The 18,357-nt window shown below is 40.8% G+C and overlaps 1 protein-coding gene across 3 annotated transcripts in view; it reads left to right on the forward strand.

Moving 5' to 3' along the window:
• TIAM2 (TIAM Rac1 associated GEF 2) overlaps positions 1-18,357 on the forward strand; it is a 217,946-nt gene that overhangs the window by 78,277 nt on the left and 121,312 nt on the right. For 2 of the 3 annotated variants that reach the window (XM_072828511.1, XM_072828508.1), the window contains exon 1: positions 17,875-18,049. The gene's annotated coding sequence lies outside the window, so the exon portion shown is untranslated. Of the gene's footprint in view, positions 1-8,773; positions 8,869-17,874; positions 18,050-18,357 lie in introns of those variants that run through there. The other variant, XM_072828504.1, reaches the window with a different exon arrangement.

Raw genomic sequence — 18,357 nt, forward strand, 5'->3', positions numbered from 1 at the left:
TAGCATGAACGTTCCCAGCTAAGCTCATGACTTTGAAATTATTGTTTCCTGGAGGTCTGCAGGGAGGGGGCCAGTCAGAAAATATTTCTATGTCTATTGAAGTATTAGTTTATGCTCTGTCTCCAGGGAAGAAAAGTGTGGCAGTTCCGGAAAGTTTAGGAGGATGAAATATGTTAGTCATCAGCAGTAGCCCGTGTGTTATTAGAGTATTAGAGCAGGTGGGGATAAATCTTTCCCCAGTTTACATAAATCCAAGAATTCTTGAATCATCTGCCACTGAAAATTGAAATCACTATTTGATCATTCCTTCCTTCATTCCTTCACTCATTCAACAGTTATTTACTTTCAAGGTACTGTGAAAGGGATCATTGGTTACACTACCTTTGTAAACAAATCTTTTGGGGAAAAAAACCCCAAGTATCTTTTGTGTAATACGCCCCTTTTCAGCAGTTATGTCTAGCCTTGGAATTTGGTGAAGTTCTGGCTCATTTGAGCTCTGTGGCAAAGGTAGAAGCCCCCTGATTCTTTTTTTCCTGGGGGGTCCCCTTACATAGCATGGGAGGTGTGTGGTCAGCCTTGCTCTAGAGCTTTTCAGTTTCCCAGAGCCGTTTGTTCCACAGAGATTTGGTGAAGCTGTTTAATGAGAGGTTCCCTGCGGGTGGCTCAGAATCCAGAGCTGAGTTGAACACACTTCTTGATACAGAAGTGGTTGAAGAATTCTCTTTATAGGTGCATTTCAGATACTTTCCCTTTCAAGGGATATGCAGATTTTTATTTCCTGTTTTAAGGTCAATAGGCCCTTTCAGTTTTATCCCCTTTTGCTAAAGGAGCAAAAGGACTTGACCAACACAAAGACTTGAATCCATATTGTAGGTAGGGTAGCTTCTATGTGTGTGCTGTTGCTTGCCATCTTTTAGAGCCTATCATATTGTGCTAATTTGCTAATTTGACAGTTTTTTGGTGGCTCCTCATTCGATTTCATTTATTCTTTCATCCCTATGCTTCTTCAGTTACTGCAAAGGAAGATGTCCCTCACTCTAAGGATGGAGGAAGAGGAAATGATAATATTGCAGAGTTGATAGCTGTTTCTATAATGAATAAATGGATAGAATGTCCTCCAGTAGTTTTTTTTTAAGATTTTATTTATTTATTCATGAGAGAGAGAGAGAGAGAGAGACAGGGAGAGAGGCAGGCAGAGACATAGGCAGAGGGAGAAGCAGGCTCCACGCAGGGAGCCCAACGTGGGACTTGATCTCGGGACTCCAGGATCAGGCCCTGGGCTGAAGGCAGGCACTAAACCGCTGAGCCACCCGGGCTGCCCCCTCCAGTAGTTTCTTTAGCTATTCATATGGGATATTTTTGCCTGTTATAAAGCTGGAGCCTTGTTACGCTTAGAGCTTGTTTCGGTCAAATGAAACAGGTGCAAGAATATGATAGATGGAGAGGGACATAAGAAGATGGTTTACTGTGAGAGATACTACTTCATTTTTAACAGCCCCTGCCTCCCCTACCCCAAGCATCCTGTTATATTTGTTTAATTTTATAAAAGGAAGATTTATAAAGTTTTAAAATTTAAGTAATCTCTACACTCAACCTGGGGCTCAAACTCATGACCCCAATATCAAGAGTCACTTGCTTTTCTGACTAAGCCAGCCAAGCACCCTATGAATCTTCCTTTCTCTTATTTACTTATTTACTTACTTACTTGTTTGTTTCAGTGAGAGAGTGCAGGGGGGAGGGGCAGAGGAAAAGGGAGTGAGAAACTCAAGCAGACTTCACGCTGAGCTTGGAGCCCAACAAAGGGCTTGATCTCATGACCCTGAGATCATGACCTGAGCTGAAATCAGGAATCAGACACTTAACCGACTGCTCCACCAAGGCATCCTTCTCTCTTCTCTTAAAATGGATGCCATATATGGTGATGGGATGGTTCTGAGTGTTGACAGGGCTGGAAGAAAGGGTGGAAATGGGCAGGACCATCATCTCACAGGGGAGAAGAGGAGGAAAGCAGGTATTTCCTGCCATGATCATCTAGGTGATCTCCTGGATGCACACAGTTTTAAGTTTCTCATGTATGGGGAGATTGCCTGACTCGTAATTTGTTATCTGTGGGTCTAGCACTGTGTTTTAAAGCAAGCCTCCTCTAATGCTAAATGAGTGTACTTGCACATAGATGCTGTGATTTTGGAAGTGATAGGAATTCTTGTACTGCTATTCTGTACTAAAGAAGGTCCTCCCCACCATTCCTGGAGTTCTGTCAATCAACTGGAGGAGAGTCATCCTCAATCTGGAAGCCAAAATTCAGTGATGGCTTTTATATACTAATGCTGAATCAGTTTCTTTTGTCTTGGCAAGGGATGGAATCCTTAGTGTCTTTGCATGTGCTGGAAAATATGGTGGTAAGTGTCAGGTAAATATAGGGATCAAGGAAACTGTATATGATGGCAGTTACATGCTCTCTCAGGGCTTCAAGTGAAGGTTTTCCAAGAGAACCAGCTGGAAGTTTTTGGCCTTTTCTGACCTGCCCATGGAAATCCTGTAGTGTCAGGTCAGCTGTACTCTCACAGATTGAAGCAGATTCAAGGAGAGGGAGCATAGACTGGTTCTCTCTCCTCCATAGGAGGAGTGTCAAAGGATATGTGGACATGTTTTAAAATATTGAATGGAATCCTAGTGGAGAAAGAGCCATTCTGCTATACCAGGGACACTGAATAGAGGTAACTCTTGTGACATGGGTATTATTGTTACTGAATTTGGATCTGTCTTGATGGCTGGGCTTGGGGCCACTGCTGTGTACTTTCACAGTATCTTACCCTCTGAACCATGTTGTCCCCATGATGTTGGCTTATTTGTAGGCTGTGAGAGAATGTCAGGCTCTTGGTCAACATCATATCCTCAACACTTAGCATAGTGCCTTGAACATGAGAGATGTTCAACAAATACTCCTTGAATTGAATTTAATTACCTTAATAAACATTCTGCACATCCAGCACTCAGGTCAACCTTTGCATCCTTGGATTTTGTCACTGGATACATGAACTTTGTGGGAATCCTAGGGAAGGTGTGTTCTGAACAGAAACTAGCCTAGGGAATACAGTGGCCCAAATGGATCTGTCCTGTCCTGCTTCCAGCTGTTCACTGAGGGTTTTCCTCCCCTAGAGTTTCACCTGAGCCCTTTTGTAAAAAAAAAAAAAAAAAAAAAAAAAAAAAAAACCAACAAGGACCTTGCTGTAACTTGGTTCATGATAAGCAGTAAACATGTGCTGTGTGTATAGAGAAGTCTGCCATTTGTGGAGGTAGACTATAACTTCTATTTGCATTTTTATTTGTCATCCTTTTGTCCTGAATGATGGGTTCTGTAACATCCTATAGTCCACTGGGCAACTGTCCAGTCTCTTTTTGTTAAGGGCAGCATCTGGTGTCAGTAGAACTTTGTGCAGAAACAGTGTGCTAGTGTTGATGGGAGAGGAGGGTGCACTTATCCTCTTGTGAAGGTATCCAGCACGTCACGATACAGTCTTACCTGCCACCTCAGAGCAAGAGCCACAGGTGGTTTGTTCCTTGTGTCTGTGACGTCTCTCTGGGCTGAGAGATTGAGATTATGATCCACCTGTGAATGGAGGTCTGGTGGGGGTGAGGGGATGCTCTATCAGATGGCATAGACCTGGCTCCTGTGAGGGGTTAATGGAGTTGCATGTCTGTCTCCTCAAAAACTTCCCAGTGTCTTGTTTTACTCCAAACATTGAGTCTCTGAATTGATAAGCTGCCTTGCTGATAGCAAGCCTAAAGTAAACCCAGAGATTTGAAGACTTTTTTTTTTTTTTTAATTCAGAGAGATGGTGGTTACAAAGGGACTTAATTTGAAGAAGGGGGGAATTGTGGAAATTTCTGTGAGAAATGCTTTCTTTTTTTTAAGATTTTATTTATGCATGAGAGATGCACAGAGAGAGGCAGAGATATAGAAGGAGAAGCAGGCTTCCTGCAGGGAGCCCAATGTGGGACTCAATACCGGGACCCTGGGATCACGCCCTGAGCCAAAGGCAGATGTTCAACCACTGAGCCACCCAGACATCCCCAAATGCATTTTTTAAAAATGAAATTGGGTAGGGGAGCCTCTCTTCAGGACATGGGTTAAGTAGTAGTAAGTTCGTCTTCCCCAGCAGTTTCTCGTTGACCTGTGTTGGTCATTGCACTGATGGCTACAGGCTGTCACACTCTTGTCACTTAGCAATGAAAGTTTAACAAACACTGGACACTGTGACTTAGTCCAGGGCTTGATGATAAGCTTGTAATAGATTGGTTAATATGGTCTCTTTCTTTAGGTGCGGTTTCCTTTATTTTTCACTATGATGTGGCCGAAGGTCCAGTTATATTCAGCTTTTAGGGAAGGCTTGGGGGTCGAATCTTCAGCATTATAAAACTGACTGGCTTTTCATCACAAAACTCAAGGGAGAAAAATGAAAGATCTGTTCATGTTAATTAAAATGATTTCATGGTGGCAAGTAGGCAGGCAGCTCAGGGGTTCCAGGACTGGCTGGTATTCATGCCAAAAAGAGCATGAGTGAAATCTGTTGATTGATGATTCTGTCCGCACGTGGTGCCTGTGTGCTGTTACAGATACAACACACTCTTTGTATAACTGAAAACGTAAAATTACTAGAATTTTATTGTAGATGTAGGTTCCCTAGCCCTGCCTTGCATCTCATAAACCTACATAGATCGGTTAGATCTTCTGTAGTCATGGGACCCTGCTATACCTGTTCCATTGTTAACTCACTTTAAAATATGGCATCAATTAACATCTATCTGTGCTATTTTTTTTCTTAAAATTTTTACTTAAGTAAACTCTACACCCAAGGTGGGGCTTGAATTCATGACCCCAAGATCAAGAGTTACATGCTCTTCTGACTGAGCCAGCCTCGTGCCCCAAACCCATCTATACTCTTAAGAAAATATCCACTTGTTGAAAATGGGTTACTGTCCATCCTACTAGATGGAAGTTAATTGTTCATGTGGCCTTGAAATTCATACGAGGGGATCCCTGGGTGGCTCAGCAGTTTAGCGCCTGCCTTTGCCCCAGGGCGCGACCCTGGAGTCCTGGGATTGAGTCCCATGTCGGGCTCCCTGCATGGAACCTGTTTCTCCCTCTGCCTGTGTCTCTGTCTCTCTCTGTCTATCATGAATAAATAAATAAAATCTTTAAAAAAAAGAAATACATATGAAAGGGGGGATCCAAGAACCTTTGGCAACCACTGATTTGTTACTGTGACAAAACTGTGTCGTCTGTTTTGGGAACACAGCTGAACAAATTTGGTGGTCTGAGTTCAGGTCCTTATTCTTCCTGGCTGTGTGACAGGTCTAATTTGTCCCCGCAGGCCTTACATTCTTCATCTGCAGAACAAACAGGGTTGAAGTCAGCATGCCTAAACTTAAACATTCTGTAACCCTGCCTAAAATTATTTTAACCCAAATGATTAGTAGTTCTAATAATCAGGATTCCCCAGAGAAACAGAACCAACAGGAGCCTGCCTGTTGACCGACCTACCTACCCCACCTCCCCATCAAGAGATTTTAAAGAATTGATGCATGTGATTGATTGTGGGGCTAGCATGTCCAAAATCCATAGGACAGGCCAGCAGAGTGGAAATTCAGGTGGGAGTTGACATTGCAGTCTTGAGACTAAACTCTTCATGGCTGAAGGCTGGAAACTCAGTCAGAGTTTATCTATTGCAGTCTGGAAGCAGAATTGCTTCTTCAGGAAACTTCAGCCTTTGCTCTATAGGCAGACCTTCAGCTGATTGGATGGGGCACTCACATGGAGGGCAATCTGCTTTACTCAAAGTTTACCAACTTAACATGAATTGCATCTAAAAGAATACTTTTACGGCAATGTCTAGACTGGCGTTAGACCACATGACTGTGTACCACAGCCTAGCCGGGTTGATGTGTTACATTCACCATCATGGTACTTAAGATGCCATTTCCCCATTTTTTACAATTTAAGTCATGGTGATGCAGTGGAAAAAGCAGGCTGGTTTAAAAATGAAATCATGTTGTATCAATAGTGTGATGCATCAGTTCATATCTTTACTGAGCACCCACATGTAAGGCATTCTGCTAGATGTTAGGAAACCAAAGATAAGATGAGCCCTTCACTTTGAAAGCAATTAAAATCTGGTAAAGAAGACAGACAAGTGAAAATCACTGTATGCCATTGTCAGATTTTGATGGAATGTTGAGGTAAATGAGGGCTTGGTAGAGCCTCATGGCTTGGGGGGTGAGGAAGAAGGTAGAAGGTTGGGGAAGACTTCACAGAAGAGGAGACACTTAAGTTGGGTCTTGAAGGGGTAATTAGGGAGACATTCCTAGCAGGACACAGTATGTGCAAAGGCCTGGAGAATAAAAAAAACTCACATTCATGAAATGGCAAGGTATTCAGAATTAATGTATGGAAAGCTTCTGTCCTAATAGGTACTGGTGACTCCGTATCTGTTATTATCATTGGAAAAATTTAAATGTGGCAGATGATATATTTTATAATTTCTTGATGAGTAAATAACCATGTATAGGCCATTAGTAAAATAGGTCAATTCTTGGATTTTAAAAAATTATCTGTGTAATTTATTTAGATAGAACTCATTGAAACGTGTTCAATTTTCCATTCTTATCATTTAAAAAATATTTTCTTAAAATATATTTTCTTGTCTGTACTGGGTTAATTCCAAAATGAATTAAAAATTTGAGGCACCTGGCTTGCTCTGTTGGTAGAGTGTATGACTCTTGATCTTGGGGTTGTGAGTTTGAGCTCCAAGGTGGGCACAGATGTTACTTAAAAAAAATGAAAATAAAAATTAAAAAATCTATATAGGATTTATCTTAGAAAGCAAGCATTCTTTTTTTCTTAAAGATTTATTTAAAATCTTTATTTTGGGGCTCCCTGGGTGGCTCAGCGATTTGGTGCCTGCCTTTGGCCCAGGTCATGATCCTGGAGTCCTGGGATCGAGTCCCATATCGGGCTCCCTGCATGGAACCTGCGTCTCCGTCTGCCTGTGTTTCTGCCCCCCGCCCCCCATGTCTCTCATGAATAAATAAATAAAATCTTAAAAAAAAAATAAAATCTTTATTTTGAACAGGGGTGGTAGCAGGGGGCAGGGGAGAGAGAATCCTCAAAGCAGGGTCCCTGCTAAGCATGGAACCTGGTAGGGCTCAATCCTAGGACCACGGGATCATAACCTGAGCCGAAATCAACAGTCAGATGCTGAGCCAGGCACCCCAATGAGACAGGCATTCTTGACCAAATATATCAGGTTTAAAATAATTTTCTCTGGACCATTTATATCACCTTGGGCAAGTCAGCGTACCTCCGTAAGCTTTAAATTCTTACCTAAAGAGAGAGCTTGGGCTGGTTTTTAAAGTCCCACCCATAGGATATTCTGTGAACCTGTAAATGAAAATTATTATCTCTCTGTCAAGTTATATAGGTTTATTTCTGTAACATGAATCATTGTGATAATCACACCTTTCCCAACAGCAACTATTTACAATGAAAGTACTTCATTGCTACTTCGATTGAGCATTTCATGTTTTAGCCATTTTGTTGAGTATTTTATGTGCATTATCCCATTCAGTACTTGGAATAACCCTGCAAAGCAGAAAATATTTCCACTTTATGGTTGAAGAAATCAGAGGTTCAGACAATTTAAATAACCAGGCTGGGCTCCCTCAGGTGGTAATGGGGGAAGTGGAGGGTTGAGCCCCAATCTTTTGGCTTCAAAGCCTGCATTCTTTATTAAGGCTGTAACCCACAGTACACAATTATTACCATAATGTAGTATTTTATGGACATAGCTGAGGTGAAATGTCTTATAAAAAGACAAGTCTCACTCTCTGAAAGCAATCTGTTTAATATTTTAAAAAATGAAAAGGGAGGTACTTTCTGGTATGTTGACTAATGGGGCCATGAATTTTAATATGTCACTGGGCAGTGCATCAAACAACAGAAGAATGTATTATTCTTCATAATATGAGAGGATCCAGAAACCACCTGCTTCATAAGTAGTGCAACTCATTCTTTGACTCAGCCCACTTGCATGTGGATCCTGCCCCATGGTCCGTGATAACTGTCTCTGACACACTGGTTCTTCTTAGGGTCTGGGCAGTCCCTCTGCCTGGCAGGTCATTTCCCTAACTTTGGAGTAGCTCTGAGATCTCAGCTTAGATGGTCATCTGAGAGATCCAGTTCCTAACCTTCCATTTTAAGGTAGCTACTTATCACTCATTATCTTATCATATCTGGTCAGGTGTCTACATTGCACATATCACTCTAGGATATTTTTTATGTTTCTTATTTGTTTTGTTTCGACTGCTTTCTCCTGCTTGAATAAAGTTCAGTGAGAGCAGAGACCTCTCTTGGTACTCTACTCCCAGCCCTGGAGTTGTGTTTGATCACAGTAGGCTTTGTTTGGCTATCTAATCACCATCTGATTGTCAATTTCTTCTCCTCCATCTGCTCTCTCTCCCTCCTTTTCCTCTCCCTCCATATATTTACCTATAAAACTGCTTGGCCATGTGGAGTTAAGTAAATCTGTTTCTCCAATTAAGATTGTGGCAGGACCCTCATATTTCCTTTTTAGTTAATCACTTAACCTTTGATTTTTTTTAGTTCCCTTTTTGAATCAAGCCCGAGATACAGCACAATGTTGAGAAATTGAGCTTTAATTATAAAATTGTAATAAAACATGGTTTCTTACCCCTTTTTGTTTTCTCTTGCTAGGGCTCTGTGCTTGAATTACAAAGAGACCTCTTCAGCCAGCATCTTCTGGATGAATGAATGATTAACACCAAGTGTCATTCACACTCCCTCTAGGGGTAAGTTTGAGGGACTTGTGTATCTTAGAGGTATTAATGTATGTCAACTGCATGTCTGTTTCCCGTGTTACTGCTCTTTGTCGTGGACCTGGGTGGGGAAAGCCAAAGTGGATTGCTCAAGTTGGGGCTGGAAATTGAATTTCCTTGCAGGTAGTAAGTGACCAAATATGAGTGGCTTATTATAAACATGCTTTAATTTGATAGACTGAATGGTCCCCTCTCTGTGGGGTTATGCACACACATCCTCTTTGGGAACTTAGGTGGGGAAATAAATTGCAAGTGTTCATTTCTGTCTCTTCACGTACCACACACTGATACTGCACACACTGGAACTCCAAACCAAACAGGACATCCTGCTGATGAACAGATCTAGAGCATAGCATTTCATGTTGGACTTGTAAGATCAGGTGAGCTCAGGAGACTTGGACATGAGGAAGACACGGAGGGAAAGGTAAGATTCCAATTATGTTAAGGCTGTTCCATTCTGACCGAGGTGCTTTACTGGGTTGATGGAGTGGTTCTAGTTTAGGTACTAAAGCAGAGAGCTGAACAGTTCAGTTCGTTCCCAAAGCAGTATTTGGAATGGTTGCCAGTCATTCCCTGGAAATGTTTGCAGCATTTGCCGTGCATGCTTTCTTCGCTGAGACTCACAGATACAAGCATAAGCTTTCCAAGTGGCACTTCTGTCCTGAGCGGCTTCATGCCCTTTGGATCTCATCTTTGGGTGCTGCCTCTGAGAGATCATCTCTCTGTACACAACTGAAGGTGGCCACCTCTTTTAATTCTCTGCAAAGTGCTTGTCTTCCTGGATAGCTTTCTCCCTTGTGTATTTATTTATCAGCCTGCTGTTCAACCTTACCGTCACTGGAGCACAAGTTCTGTGTGGTCAGAAGCTTGTTTCTCTGTCCTCACTTTGCTCCACAGCCCAGGACAGGGTCTGGTGCACAGTAGCTATTTTGTGACTGAGTATCTAATGAGTTCAGCAGTGAAATGTAGCTCACTGTGTAAGTTGCTCAGTGTCAGATGGTGAGAAATTTGTTGGCACCAGAGTAGGTTTTGAAGATTCACTTTGTTTAGTAGCTGTTTTCTTTCTTTCTTTCTTCCTTCCTTCCTTCCTTCCTTCCTTCCTTCCTTTCTTTCTTTCTTTCTTTCTTTCTTTCTTTCTTTCTTTCTTTCTTTCTTTCTTTCTTTCTTTTCTTTCTTTCTTTCTTTCTTTCTTATGATTTTATTTATTTATTCATGACAGATACAGAGAGAGAGAGAGGCAGAGACACAGGCAGAGGGAGAAGCAGGCTCCACACAGGGAGCCCGACGTGGGACTCGATCCTGGGTCTCCAGGATCACACCCCAGGCTAAAGGCAGCGCTAAACCGCTGGGCCACCGGGGCTGCCCTAGTAGCTGTTTTTAAATGTGAGTTATTCTCTCACAGAATTATCAAGTTTAGCATTATCTTCCATGTGAAAAGGAAGTTTTGTAATGTTTTGGGTCTATTTGCAAAGGGAGCACTTACTAAAGTTAGAAATTTTGAGGGTGATTAGTAACTCTTGTGGTGATTGAACTTTATATCATCTCCAGTAGAATATTTATTTTTAATTTTTATTTTATTTATTTTAAAATATTTTGTTTATTTATTCATGAGACAATCACAGAGAGAGGCAGAGACATAGGCAGAGGGAGAAACAGACTCCCTATAGGGAGCATGATGCAGGACTAGATCCTAGGACCCCAGGATCATGACCTGAGCCCAAGGCAGATGTTCAACCACTGAGCCACCCAGGTGCCCCTACAGTAGAATATTTAAAAGGAATTTCTGATTAACCTTGGCAACTGTTTGATTTCTGCTTTAATAAAGTTCAAATACCACGACTGAAACACACCTATTCTGAAAAGCCTAAAGTTTAGGTTTTTCTTTTTGTTTGTTTGTTTTTTTGAGTCAAATTGCCTGAGTTTTTTGAATCCTGTCTCTGACATTTCCTGGCTCAGTGACCTAGGGCAGGCTCTTTAAGCTTTGGTGCCTCATTTTCTTCTTCTGCAAGATGAGGGTAATATGAGCATTTTTCTCATGTTAGTATACATGTTATATAAATTTCTGTTTTTTTATTTAGTATATACTCAGAAGTTTATATATTAAATACATCAACTAGGTTTACAAGTAATATGTTTGGATACTGTTCATAAAGTGGAGATAGGATTTTGAGCATTTACTTTTGTGTCATGTAGATGAAAAGAGACCATACCCGAAGTTAGCAGAAAAGAAAGGCTTGCTTATAATCATTAATAATTTTAATTAGTTGTCATAGCAATAAAATACAGATACGCCATTTTCCATAAGTATGGCAATATTGCTGTCTCTTTGGTATCAGACAGACTTGGTTTGGGTTTTCTAGTTGTGCTTAGCTTCAGTTTCCCCATCTGCATTAGCACTGCTAATACAAATCAATGAGGATTACTATGAGAATTAAATGAACAGAAATTCATCTAGGTGTAGAAAACTCACCTAACACTCTTGGCACAGGGCTTCATGATTTTTCGTTTCCTTCTTTCTAAGAAGAAGGATGAGATCTAAGAAGGATGTTACTATCTGGACAACTGTGATCATGGTTAGGAGTGTTTGGAAATAGGGTCCCATTTGTAATGATGAAGAAAACAGTATTTGGCATGATATTGCTCTTGAGAGTGTCCTGCGTGCAGGGTGCAGTGGTGATGAGATGCGAGGATCAATGAGTAGAAGGAAGCCTAGGAGCTGGGGGAAGACAGGAGGGGTGTCCCTGGGCCGTAGTGAACTTCCCAGTGTGGGTGGGTCCAGAAGCTGCTGGGCTGCAGATCAAGAAAGGATTTCTCTGCTGCTCAGGAAGGGGGCTGTCTTGGCCTGTATGGCCTGTTATGACCCCTCTTCTGTATAAGCAGCCCCCCATCTGAAATCCTGTGTGCACATCTGGTTGTCTTGGCCAAGTTGGTTGTTTGTGGATGTATGTCCATAGAGACCCAGGATTTAGCTTTCTGAAGTCAGGGAGCTGAGACTGCTGATGGCTTGCTGTTAAAACTTTATTCAGGATTTAAAATTTTCCTGTTTGTGTCTTACCATTTCCATCAGACGTGGCACACTGGTGGGCTTCTGGCTGCTTCTGCGCTGTGGGTAAGCTTTGTTGGGCCTGCAAAATGTGCTCCTGACAAGTGTTTTAAAGATGTTTAAATTAGTTGCCTACCTTTTAAAAAGTGAAAATTTCATATAAACCAGCATGCTCAGTGATTATTAAAAATGCAGTTCAACTAGCAGCATAGGGTTCTACATTCCTGGGTGGCGGTGGACAGTGGGGCTCCGTGGCTGCTGGCCCTGTCAGGTGGGGCAGGCGAGGGCCGGTCTGCCATATTATTCACCACTTCATGTCTCCCCAACACCGAGTGTCCAATGCTATGTTTCATTTACATAAGTTGTTTTTCTTTTAGTGGAGTTTGGAGTAAACTGGAAAAGTTCTATCTTCTTCTGTATTAGTAGTGGAAAAACTAAAAATATTTTTGTAGGGTTTCAGGTTTACAGAAAAATAGAACAGAACTTTTTTGTGTGTGTGCTGAAGAATACTTGTACAAGCCTAATTTGCAAACAGATGGCTTCTGTTTCTTAAGAATATAGTACTCTGGCCTCCATCGTTTCATGCATTTAAAGGGCCGCAACTATGTGTGTGCAATCTCTCACCTGGGCAGTAAAGTTTTCCCTCTGTGTACAGACACAACCTTTTTACTTCTATTTTAGGTCATTTCTTCTTTCTTGGCAACAAGCTTACTCGTCTTCTCCAAGGTCAATTGTTGGGACCACTGGTTGAGTGACGTGGGAGCAGTGTGTAATTTGCACACGTGTGGGCTGTGGAATGAGGTTCCTTTCTGCCCTCTCCAGTGGACCCCTTGACACTTCCCCAACTTAGTGGCACCAAACAGGCGAGGGCCTGTGGCCTCATTGACTTTGAGTGGGATTAGAGCACTGCCCTTTTAGCCCACTGAGACACAGACTGAGGTCTTAGGACTCTTTTCGTTCTACATTTGATGTTTAGGGAAGAATACGGGCTGGTTTTGCATGTGAGGTCTGTTTTGCAGGGGGTGGTTCTGGTCTCACTATGCAGATAAATTAGAAGAAAGCACGCCATGAAATTGGACTTCTGTTGTTTGCAGGATGGTTGGGAGGAAGAGAGAGTAGGATATGTGTTGATAATGACGGAAAAACTAACTTAATTAGTGGGATTTTGAGGATGACTGATTAAAAATCCCTACAAGGAGTTCTCATCCATCAGTTGGTTTTTAAACAATGGAATGTGCCTTAATGGAGCTGTGAACTTCCCATCCGTCAGTGTATTTGGATAGGAGAGAGTGGCCCATCTGTCAGGATACTGTAGGAGGGTCTCAAAATAGAAATGAGATGGGTCTAGTGGGATGACCTCTGTGGTCTGTTAGAAAACTCAGATTCAATTATTCTCTGTATTAAACTGATTAGGAACCTTTCAGCTCAAACAATTTCACTTCAGTCCATAAAAAGAAAATATTGTGCATGGAGTGGGATGCTGAATAGAATACTTTTTAATTGATTACATTTAATTTTGGACAGGTTACTTATACTTTCTTAAATGTTCCAAGAGAGTCTTTCAAAAATGTTACAAACAGATGTGTATGTGTCCAGTGGTTTGTCTTTATAAGTGTATTTCCTAAATGATTTTTTTCTACAGAAAATTTTTATTTTTACCTTAGTGGAAGCTCATTTTGTACTTTTATTTTTGGTAGCATGGTTTTTTAAATACAATTTTTTATCATTTATATAAAAATATTGCCTCTTGTTATAAAGCATTCTATTTAATTTCAAAATTTAGGAGTTGATACATTATCAATAATTGTCAATAGTCAAAGTGTATTTAATTTGGATATAATGCACCTATAGAAAAAAGTCCATTAAAAGAGAACTTTATTGAGCCTGGGTGGCTCAGTCAGTTAAGCATCCAGCACTTGATTTCAGTTCAGGTCATGATCTCACTGTTGTGAGATTAAGCCCTGTGTTGGGCTCCGTGGTAAGTGTGGAGCCTACTTAAGATTCTCTCTCCCTCTCCCTCCACTCCTCCTCCTGGCTCATGTGGACACATTCTCTCTCCACCCCCAAAAAATAAATAAAGGAAAACTTTTATTTTTTTAATATTTTATGTATTTATTCATGACGGACACAGAGAGAGAGAGGCAGAGACATAGGCAGAGGGAGAAGCAGGCTCCCTGCAGAGAGCCTGATGAGGGACTCAATCCCAGGACCCTGGGATTATGCCCTGAGTCAAAGGTAGATGCTCAGCCACTGAGCTACCCAGGTGCCTCCCTCTCTCATGTTACTTTAAAAAATGTATTTCAATGTCCATTTTTCTTGTAACTATAGATTAATACATCCTTATCTATTATTGGGGATGGACATTATTATCATCAACCCCATTTTTATGATGAAGGTACGATTCAGAAAGCTTCTAAAGTCACTAAGATGAATTGCTAACTCAGATCTACTGATATTGAAACCTGAGGTATTTTTACCATACTTTGTGGCCTTTTTTTTTTTTTTTTTTAATGAATTGCGATTAGTCATGTGACAGAATGTAAGATATTCATGTCCTTGGTTATAATCAGGTTAGAAACAATTTTTGCTTGGTGTTGACTAAGACTAGGTTTTATTAAAAACATGATAGTTTTTAAAACTTTGACCTTTTTGAGGTATAATTGACATATTAAATTTTAGGGTATTTAGGGCATCTGAGTGGCTCAGCTGGCATCTGGGATCAGTCCTGCATTGGGGTCCCTGCTCTGAGGGGAGCCTGCTTCTTCCTCTGTCTCTGTTTCCCTTTCTCTCTCCATTTCTCATGAATAAATAAATAAAATCTTATATAAAATAAAAAATTGTAGGATATTTAAAGGGTATATTGTGATTTGACCTATGTATACTGTGTGAAAGGATTCTCTCCATCCAGTTCATTAAGAACATCTGTCACCTCACTATTTGCCCTATGTGAGAGAGAACACTGAAGTTCTACTCTCAGCAAATTTCAGTTACGCAATACAGTGTTAACAAGTGTAGTCACCATGTTTCACATTAGGTCCTCAGACATTACTCATCTATAACAGTTTTTTGTTTTTTGTTTCAAGATTTATTTATTTTAGAGGGAGGAGAGGGAGGTGCAGAGGGAGAGGGGGAAGCAGACTTCCCTCTGGTGTGGAGCTGGGCTCTATCCCAGGACCCTGAGATCATGACCTGAGCTGAAATCAAGAGTCAGTCGCCCAACCTACTGAGCCACCCAGGGGCCCCTGTAACAAAGGTTTTTAGCAACCTCTCCCTCTTTCCCCCAGCCCTTGGCAGCCACTTTTCTATTTTCTGTTTTTATAGGAGTTTGACTCTGTGCATGTGTGTGTGTACACACATATATCTTTCCCACCAACTTTTTATTAAGAGAATTTGCAAAAATATGAAAAGTTGAAAGAACTGTACAGAGAACACCAACACTTGAATTCTATAATTGTTAGTATGTTGCTGTATTTATTTTTATATGTGTCCTTCTGCATTGTATGTGTGAAGATAGAATACTTCTTAAGTAGTAATGTATGTAATTCTTGGAGATCTTTGCCAAGGAATTTAATTTTAGATGCCTGTTAACATGAATGTCCTGTTACATTATTATCTCACAATTAAACAGGTAATACGGTTTAGAGATAGGCTGACTTTTTTTTGGGTTGGAGTACTAAATCAAGAGTGTTTTATTGTAGTTGGGCAAAATTTAAAGAATTAAAAAAAATCTTACATAGTTTGAAACCCCAAGGGACTTCATTCACCCATAAATTAAAGTTCTTTGGGTGACCTCAGTGATTAGAAAATGGAATGCAAACCCACTGGAAATGTATGAGGAATATTGGAGACAATTCAGTCCTACAGACAGTTCTGGCATCAGCAGATCTACATATAACATGCATCAAAAGGTCAGAAATGTCTTAAAATCTAGAGGCAGGGGTGCCTGGGTGGCTCAGTCAGTTAAGCATCTACCTTCTCTCAGTCATGATCTTGGGGTCCTGGGATTGAGCCCCAGGTGGGGTTCCCTGCTCATTGGGGAGTCTGCTTCTTCCTCTCCCTCTGCTCACCCCTTGCTCATGTGTATGCAGATGTTCTCTCTCTCTCAAATAAATGAATCTTTAAAAAAAAAAATCTAGGGGCAGGACTAGAATAGGGGCATGCGAATATTTCCACACAGTTCATTGTTTTTCTTATACATTTTTCACATTGAGATGCATATCTTCTTAAACTTCCTTCTTCCCTAATTCTCCTCTATCTCCCTTTATAATCAGGGGTAGTTCTTTTGTCTCAAGAAACTACTTTTTATGCTGACTGATACCTAATTTTACTTTTATTTTAGTAACAAATGGTACTCCTTGATGACTTAGCCTTCTTTCTTCTCTATTTCCTCAGGCTTTTTTTTTTTTTTTTTTTTTCCCCTGAGTAGGATCCATGCCCAATATAGGGCTTGAACTCATGACCTGGGGATTCAGACTTGCATGTCCTACCAACTGAGCCAGCCATATGCCCAGCCCAGGATATTTTTCACATGCGCACACATGCATATGTGCATGTGCACACAAACATCAAATCAACATTTTGGGAATCCCCATGTTTTCTGACTTGGCTTCCGTGGCAACCTTCTGACTTCAGTCTTGGGGGTTGTGGTTACTTGAGTGGCCTGTCCTGGCTCTGCTGCCTGCTGCTGACCAGCTCTGTGACCTTGAAAAGTCACTTCAGGCCTCCTTTTTTTTATCTGTAAAATGAGGGGGTTGGAATAGGCAATTTTTCAGGTGTGCTCCACTGGCACTAAAAATTGTTTGGCTCTGTGTTCATTAATAAAGTTTTGTAGAGGTTAGACTAGTTTTTATAGCTATTGGACAGATGACCTTATGTAATGGCTCTTATTTTTGCTAATTAAAATCAGAAAGTATTATCTTCAAGCAGGTATTAACTACATTAAACCTATATGGGGAAAAAATGTGTGTGTGCATGTATTTTTATGTGTGTATATGCATATGTAGTGATTTGTTTTTCATGCAAGGCAAGGAGTTAAAAGCTTATATGTCTGTAGTACAATCAGGTCTTGAATATTAAGAATCTTGTCAGTTGCAGGCGTAGATCCATTCATGTTTAAAAAATAATGACAATACTACCTTAAAAAGATGTCATAATTTAAAAAATTTAAACACTACACAGATGTAATCCTGTTCTCCCTGTTAGCGTACCTTTCCCAAGAATTGCTATAAAATCGTTCGAAACTGTTGCTTTCCCTGTTGGGTGTACTTTAAATTGAAAGCCTTATATCAAAAGATACAGCAAGACTTCAAAATACTTGAATGCTTGGTCTGTCACTTTACTTTAAAAGGCAGTTTAGTGCTTATTTTTCATAAAAATAGTGACCTGTTGGGATAACAAGTACTTCCAACGTAGGACACTGTAGCACAGCTAACTTAAAAATGAAATAACTCTAGCAAGGAACACAGAGTAAGCGTATACCCGATATTTTGCAAATTGCAAAATTATTTTGAAGGGCTGCTCTTGAGGCAGGGTTTTTATGACCGTGACATTCCAGCTGTGGTTTTAGAGACAAAATGTTTACTACTGCTCTAAGCACAAGGATGGTAGGTGTGTATTCTTACTGCTGAAAGGCTTTAAAAAAGCAACTGAGACTCCCTTCAAGTGAGTAAACCTTTATTCAGCAAACTTTGGGGCTGCGTTCCTATGGAACTTTGGTGGTAATTCTGGAATGTGCGTCCAACAGCAGCCCAGTCATGGGTGAGCCTGGCGGCTCCAAGGCATGATGGCAGGCTGTCCTGGCTAATCGCTTCAGGCAGCCCATGGAAAACCACTTTCTGGTTAAGTCTGCATCATACTCTTCCACCAATGGAAAAAATTGAACATGATGAGGGTGTGTAGCTAGCAGACAAAAATATATCCAGCATTGCACAGGATCTGTTTTTAGCTCTTAACGGCCGAGCATTTGAAGTGTTCAGCACTGTTTCCTGCCTTACCATGGGCAGAAAGAAGAGAGAGTTTGTGGATTTGTACACAGACCCTGACTTGGTGAAACTTTTTCTACTAATTAAAAGAGCCTGAGAAACACTGGCTACATCCGAAGTTTTGGCAAAGGTAGGTTATAAATGTTTATTTTCCCCCTTCTGGAGTTGAGACTTAATTTTTATATGTGAGGTTTAAATGTGTCTTGAAACACTCCTTTGGGGAATATTTCGTTGTGCGCTGACCTTTACTTTGTTTTACATTATTTTGTATTTAGGCTGTGTAAGGCTCTCTGATCCTCAAATCTGAGTGTATATGCCTTCTAACACCTATTGGTCATTTAATACAGTTGCCCATGCCATTTAACTAATAATTCTCCAAAAGCTAAAGGCATATGTTGCATGGATTTATTTTTTCTGATAGCTCAAGAAAGTGTCATT

The sequence above is a fragment of the Canis lupus genome, chromosome 1 (genome assembly GCF_048164855.1).
Source record: "Canis lupus baileyi chromosome 1, mCanLup2.hap1, whole genome shotgun sequence".
Classification (NCBI taxonomy): domain Eukaryota; kingdom Metazoa; phylum Chordata; class Mammalia; order Carnivora; family Canidae; genus Canis; species Canis lupus.